At 39.1% G+C, this 7,500-nt stretch overlaps 1 non-coding gene across 1 annotated transcript; it reads right to left on the bottom strand.

The window, feature by feature from the left end:
• Positions 1-6,205: 6,205 nt before the first annotated feature.
• Trnak-cuu lies at positions 6,206-6,278 on the bottom strand. Its single transcript has one exon. It is a non-coding gene; the product is annotated as a tRNA-Lys (tRNA).
• Between the last annotated feature and the right edge of the window lie 1,222 nt (positions 6,279-7,500).

Raw genomic sequence — 7,500 nt, forward strand, 5'->3', positions numbered from 1 at the left:
TTATGATTTCCTCCTATCCCCTTATTCATTACCTCTTGTTTTAGTCTCATTTCCTTAATTTATTATCTCTTTTCTCCCTCTATCCCTTGTTGGTCAATAGCGTGGCATCATATTATGTGACGTCATAACAGCTGCGTAAAAGAGCAGCGAAGAGTGGGCCGGGAAACGAAGTGAGCGAGAGGGACATTGGACATTGCCACAATTTCTACTTCTTTATTTTATTCTGCTTTTTACTTGAACTGCTTCAAGAAGAGGTTTCAAGACACTTAAAAACAAATTAAGATAACCCTTTTTTCCTGTAGACTAGACTAGCCTTTTCTTTCTCTTACATTAGGTAGACAATAATAGCATTGGGATGAAACAGCTCCAGTTGTACGTGTCATCCACAAACAACGAAGGATGTACAGAAAGAATTTGGATATGTACTTACAAACGGTGAAGGCTCGGTTGATTATTAATCTCCTCTCTTCTCTCTGGCTAAGGTAAAAATGGCACCACGTGATATTTCTTCCAATATTCTCATTCTTCCTAATCTTTTTGACGATTTACAGTACATTATTTTCCTTCATAGCACTATTGTCTACATTACTCAAGAGTCTGGCGGATTACCATAACTACGGAAGTGCTTGTAATCCATCAAAAGCTAAAAATAAAATAGACACCACTGACATGTTGACACTGGGTGTAATAAGTGCCAGACTCCTTGTTGTTTTGATGCGGAGTTTTATATACATTATAAAATCACATATATTGATATTTTTAAAGATATAAATAATGCTAAATAAAAGCAAGCATCCAATTAAGATATGTATAAAGAAAATGATACAAATACCAATGAATGACATTTAAAGACTAAGAGAATGCTTTCTGGATTACGCTTTTATAAGTCTTTACCGATGTTCTTTTGTTTTAAAGGTCCAGCTTTCTGTTTAGATTCTTGTGTTTATAGTTTAAAAAGCGGAGGCGGGATCACATGTTGCGTTGACGGGTCAATGACCGCGTGGTATCTTTGTTCATATGCTTGTGGACTTGCCAGTGAGATAAACTTTTCATGTGACTACTCAGAAATGATAAACCGTCATAAATGACTGCCTTTCTCCTGAACATGGCGTGAAATAAACCAGATGTAAGCCTAGTGGTGATGGCTAACTCAAGGCGGTTACATGGCCACGGTAAGGTGGATGTTTTGTGTAGTTTTCTCGTAGGATTTTTAATATTTTAACTTTCTTGAAGCATGCTGTGTTTGAGGGGCAATTGATCTCGGGAGGAGTATGTTGTACGTGTAGGCTGTATGTTACTTGCCATCGCTAGGGAGAACTATATGTGGGTGGGGATGTAATGATAAATATTGTAAGCATGTACTTATTTGAGAACTTTCAGTGTATATATATATATATATATATATATATATATATATATATATATATATATATATATATATATATATAATTCCAATAATGTTAAATTTAGATTATGTTAGAGATTAGGATCTGCAAGCAATTAGTACGCACCACAAGTAGGCTACCCATTTCACACTAAATCACTGTACGAGGTTAATAAAAGATGTCTGATTACTCCATGGATGTTAGTCTACACAAAATGATTACCCTTGATCTGATCGCCTCTTCGTGACATTTATGAAAGGTGAATGACACGTGGGAGCGGGATTAGGTCAATGTTAGAGTGGTGATCTGTACTAGAATGTGGAGAGATGATGGGAAAAGATTATAGAAATGGATGTTTAACTTTATATGCTGCTATTCAAGGGAGGTGAACGTTGTAGGAGGACTGAAAGGCCGTGTGTGTGTGTGTGTGTGTGTGTGTGTGTGTGTGTGTGTTTATCGTTATGTACACCAACTGGTGGGTTTGATATTTCCAAAAAAAAAAAAAAGAATAGCGTATTTACATTTCAGATTTATATACATTGAGTTAAAGTATCAGTTGATGCTTCAAGGAAAAAATATCTTGAAGATATATATATATATATATATATATATATATATATATATATATATATATATATATATATATTTTTTTATCTGTATCAGTAACGTAGTTTTTTAAGTGTTTTGAGCCTTACTGTATAGAACAACAAAAAATAATAGTGTATTGAATGGCCTCAAAGACAAAACATACAACTATCAATAAAATTCGAACTAGGATAAATGAAAAAGACACGAAGAAAAGAAAAAAAAAACATTCACTTTTCTTTTCTTTTTTTTTTTTTTAAGACCAAAGAGAACACTGAAACAAAAGTATGTCAGTTATTTTTTTTTTTCCTGGTGACTTGGCAAACACTCGGGGGCCGCCACCAGCACAGCACACTATATTATAGTTTGGTCTCATAAGGGAAGGAGGCCAGCAGACAGACAGGAAATGCATTCATGTGTCACTGACCGGTCCATTGGTTGGCAAATTAACAAAACAACAGAAAATAATGAACTCGGTTGTTATTTAAATACATTTCAAGTTTGTAGGTCCTTCATTGGTACAAAACCAGAGAGAGAGAGAGAGAGAGAGAGAGAGAGAGAGAGAGAGAGAGAGAGAGAGATTTGCGCTACTGTTGAATAATATTGTGATGATGTAACATGTAGTTTTTTTTTTTTTTTAGTACTATGCTATGACTTTCTTGAATTGGTCGTACATAATATTACGTTATGATTGTAGAGTTCAAATTTAGTGATTACTTCTTGGAATCTAGAGCTGTTTTTTTTTTCATTGTATTGCCATTGTAGTGAAGAGAACAGAGCGTGCGTTGTTTACTTAGTATAGTAAAAAAAAAAAAGAAAGGTGGGAGTAGGTTAAGTACAGTACCTAGGGTAAGTGTTTCCAAGTTGTGGGAAGGTTTCTTAAGGAGCTGTTCCCACTTGAAATACTTAAAATACTTGCGATAGAGGAAGTGTTATGTTCGATGCTAGATATCACACTACACTTCCTGCGTCACTCGTCACTAAATCTGGTGTTTCGCAGTATTTTAATTTTGCATATTCTTTCGAGTATGTTGGCAGTAATGAGTCAGCGACGTAGAACTGAAGGGAGAGCAAAAGTGACCTTACCTGAAGTACACTAGGGAATGGATGAGAGACGTTTTGAAGTATAGAATAGGAGAACGAGTTAAGTTGTAAAAGCATTGAGAGTTAAGACAGGTGATCTTTAAGGGCTTACGTTCCCAATTTTGAGGTATGGAATAAGTTGTAAAAACAGTGAGAGTAAAGACCGGTAATCTTTGGGGGCTTGCAATCTCTGTACCAAGTCAATAACCTGAAGACGAAGTACAGAGAGGAATGACCTTATCTGAAGTGTACTAGAAAATGCAAGAGAAACGTCCTTGATGTTTGAAGGAGAGAAATAAATTTGGATAAAGAAGCTATGGCAGGCAGGACAGAGGGACAGCTAGGTAAAGGAAAGATGAATGCGGGACAGGTGAATATTTGTGGAGAAGGAGAAGAAGGAAGGTTAAGTGGCTGATAGGGTGACGAACGAGAGGCAGTGGGGGTGATAGCTGGACAGGTTGTTGGGTAATCTGCAGGAATGTTAAGGAGGTTGGTGTTGGGATAAGTGATTGGGAGGTGAAGGAGGGAGTGACAAAACGGTCGAGAGTTCCCTGAAGTCCACTCGGTCCATTGCTTTTGGGTAAGAGAGAGAGAGAGAGAGAGAGAGAGAGAGAGAGAGAGAGAGAGAGAGAGAGAGAGTATCACATTTCATATTTAGTTACAAGAAATAAGCTAACTAACATTGACTTAACATAATAGTAGGTAATCAGACAGGCAGACAGACATGCAAATAAAGACAGGATGATAATTTAGATGGACAAATGGATCGACAGAAGAGGAGATAAGATAACATATGCTAAAAAATAGGACGCATAAATAACCAGTTTGACAAGTAGTTAGAGAAATAATAAAAAAAAAAGATGCAAAAATAGGTGAAAATAAATCGGTAGATAAAATATGAAAATAAATAAAGCAAGGAAAGTAGAATAAACAGCAATGGAACAGATAAATAACCAAACAGAATAACATAGAAACATTGCACACATACATAACATAATAACATATAGACAGACACACAGACAGACAGAGGGATAAATTAGCTCAAGAACATTACGACACACAAAAGAGAAGCAGATTAACACACACACACACACACACACACACACACACACACACACACACACACACACACACACACACACACACACACACACACACACACACACACACACACACACACACACACACACACACACACACACTACAACATGTATTGACGATTTTATTTCCAAGGACACTAACCTCGCTGCGTAGAATTAGCATCGTTAAATAAACCATAAAAGTGACGCTGGTGAAAATGTCAAGTTACTAAGGATAGAAAAGAGAGAGAGAGAGAGAGAGAGAGAGAGAGAGAGAGAGAGAGAGAGAGAGTCTTTGTCATGTAGTCAATTTACATAAGTTGATACTAAAATGAACAAAAGAAAACAAATGAAAATGTTTTCTTCTCTCGTGGTTTAGTGATATTGATATAAATATTTCTTTAGTCGCCTTAAACTGCAGCGCTCTTGGCGTCACTCTGCTTAGTTAACTGCTGAATGGGCTCTTTTGCTGTCATGAATAGTGCTTAGCCATGAAAAAAAAAGTCTCTCTCTCTCTCTCTCTCTCTCTCTCTCTCTCTCTCTCTCTCTCTCTCTCTCTCTCTCTCTCTCTCTCTCTCTCTCTCTCTCTCTCTCTGTCAAGTGTTTTTACCATACTGATATTAGACTTACTGAAAGTGTTCAAAACACTTGCCATTTCCTCTCTCTCTCTCTCTCTCTCTCTCTCTCTCTCTCTCTCTCTCTCTCTCTCTCTCTCTCTCTCTCTCTCTCTCTCTCTCTCTCTCTCTCTCTCTCTCTCTCTCTCTCTCTCTCTCTCTCTCATGTGTTTTACCCTACTGATATTAGACTTACTGAAAATCTTCAAAACACTTGCTATCTCTCTCTCTCTCTCTCTCTCTCTCTCTCTCTCTCTCTCTCTCTCTCTCTCTCTCTCTCTCTCTCTCTCTCTCTCTCTCTCTCTCTCTCTCTCTCTCTCTCTCTCTCTCTCTCTCTCTCTCTCTCTCTCTGTGTGTGTGTGTGTAATTACATGCATGCTACCTGCTTGTCAGCTCTCCTTTCCACACTTGTCACCTGCCTAAGGCCTTGTGTGGTATTTATGGACGCAGACACAGAGCAACGACTTATTCTGAATGTTCTACACTGACCTTCATTTTTCCCCTGGGGTCGATCAGCCAGGAATAGCAGCGGCGAGCAAGGGCGTCAGTAATATCAGCGAATCCTGTTCAGTGTCCCGCTAAATGTTAAACTACTTTGCTAGGGCACATGTGTAATATAATTGGCTGCCTGGCTGGGTAGATGGATGGCTAGGTGTCTGTGTTGCTTGCTTTCTCTTTCTGTGTGTGTGTGTGTGTGTGTGTGTGTGTGTGTGTGTGTGTGTGTGTGTGTGTGTGTGTGTAATTCACCACGGTCGCCTACAGGTCACCCAGCCAGTCTTCCCCATTACGTAGCGAGCTCAGAGCTCATAGACCGATCTTCGGGTAGGACTGAGACCACAACACACTCCACACACCGGGAGAGCGAGGCCACGACTCCTCGAGTTACATCCCGTACCTACGTGCTGCTAGGTGAACAGGGGCTACACAAGAGACTTGCCCATTTGCCTCGCCGCTTCCTGGGACTCGAACCCGGGCCATGTCGATTGAGAGTCGAGCTTGCTAACCACTACACTACGCGGTGTGTGTGTGTGTGTGTGTGTGTGTGTGTGTGTGTGTGTGTGTGTGTGTGTGTGTGTGTCTTTCTGCTGAGCTGACCTGATCTAATACTCATTCTCCAGCTTCCTCCTCCTCCTCCTCCTCCTTCCGTGCGATCTGAATCTGTCCATCAAATATGCTAAAACTTTGACATTTTGTTTTATTATTTTTAAAAGTTTGCGGGTTGGTGTTGTTCTTTTGGCTTCAGGTTACTCAGTGTCTTGTATGGACTACTTTTCACTTTCTCTTGTAAAGTCTTTCGGAGGTTGAACATTATCGTCGTGATTCTAGTGCTAAATTGAGAGGGTTTTGCTCTACAGAGGGAGAAACACTCATAGGAACTTGAATTTTTTTATTTCCGTCGCATTTTTAAAGTTCCTGGTGAAATTTGAAGCCAAATTTTATACCAGTGGTTAAAACTTATCGCCCAACGTGGGGCTCGAACCCACGACCCCGAGATTAAGAGTCTCGTGCTCTACCGACTGAGCTAGCCGGGCTGTTGAAAAATGCTGTGCAGGTCAGAAGGAAACCTATATGAGTGGAGGTTTGGGATTAACAATCATTCTTAAAACTCGTCTCTCCTCATGACTGTTTTCAAGTGTCACATGATTTATTACTTGGGTTATTAAGAATGTTTTTCCTATTAATGTTGCAGAATCCGTTATGCCTAATAAATCTAAAATCGTGAGAACATTCTTGAAAGTTCCTGTAATTTTCACTAGAACTTGTGAAAAGTGATAAAACGCAGGATAAGACACTGAAATGTTTTGAAAATAATTATGTTGATGAAAGTTTAGTGGGACCGCCCTGGAATAGATGTATGGCCTTCAGAGATAAGTGGAGAAAGTTTGGGAGCATTATGTTTTGAAGTAGAATCTCAAAGGATGGTTACCTATAGCCTTTAGTGATTATAGTTGAAGAAAAAGGCGAGGATGTATTATTAAACTTGGCTCTTGTCTTCCCTTTGTTTTGACTGATTTTTGTTTGTTTTGTTTATTGTTTTCCTTCCGCCACTGTTGTTTATTTTTCTGTCTTTCTTACTTTTCTTCCTATCTCTCTCTCTTTCTTTGTTTGTTTGTTTCTTTCCTTCTTTCTTTTTTTCTTTCCTTTCTTTTCTTTCTTTCTCTCTTTTATATGCTTGCTATTTCGTTAACATACTCTTGCTCCTGTTCTTCTTACACTGCCAGTTTGTTCCCCTTACACATCTACTAATTATCACTCACACGCATCACCTTTCATATCCTATCCATGCCCTCTTTTGCCCAATAGAAAAAACAATATACCTTCAACTTTGCTCTGATCTCTAAAACCACGACACGTTCTCTTCATATACCTCCGCCCCTTCACTAACATATTACACTCAGTTCACTCTTAAATATTCCTGAGCTATATTTGTCTCAGTTACCAGCCGTCTAAGGTCTTTGAAGGTGTGGGATGCAAACATAAGATCAACGCCCCATGGAACACCACTGGCCACTCGTGTTTTTCCCTTGGATTAATCAGCCAGGAATAGCAGCAACGGTGTCTATGATGCCGACCAGTCACCCGCTGAACACTGCAAAGCCATAGGTGTAATATATGTTATGTAGCTATCTTTTTTTTGTTGTTGCTGTCTGGCTCTGTGTGTGTGTGTGTGTGTGTGTGTGTGTGTGTGTGTGTGTGTGTGTGTGTGTGTGTGTGTGTGTGTGTGCTGTTGTATAAATGTTGTCCCGGTGACTT

Source organism: Portunus trituberculatus, chromosome 17 (assembly GCF_017591435.1).
Source record: "Portunus trituberculatus isolate SZX2019 chromosome 17, ASM1759143v1, whole genome shotgun sequence".
Taxonomy (NCBI): Eukaryota; Metazoa; Arthropoda; class Malacostraca; order Decapoda; family Portunidae; genus Portunus; species Portunus trituberculatus.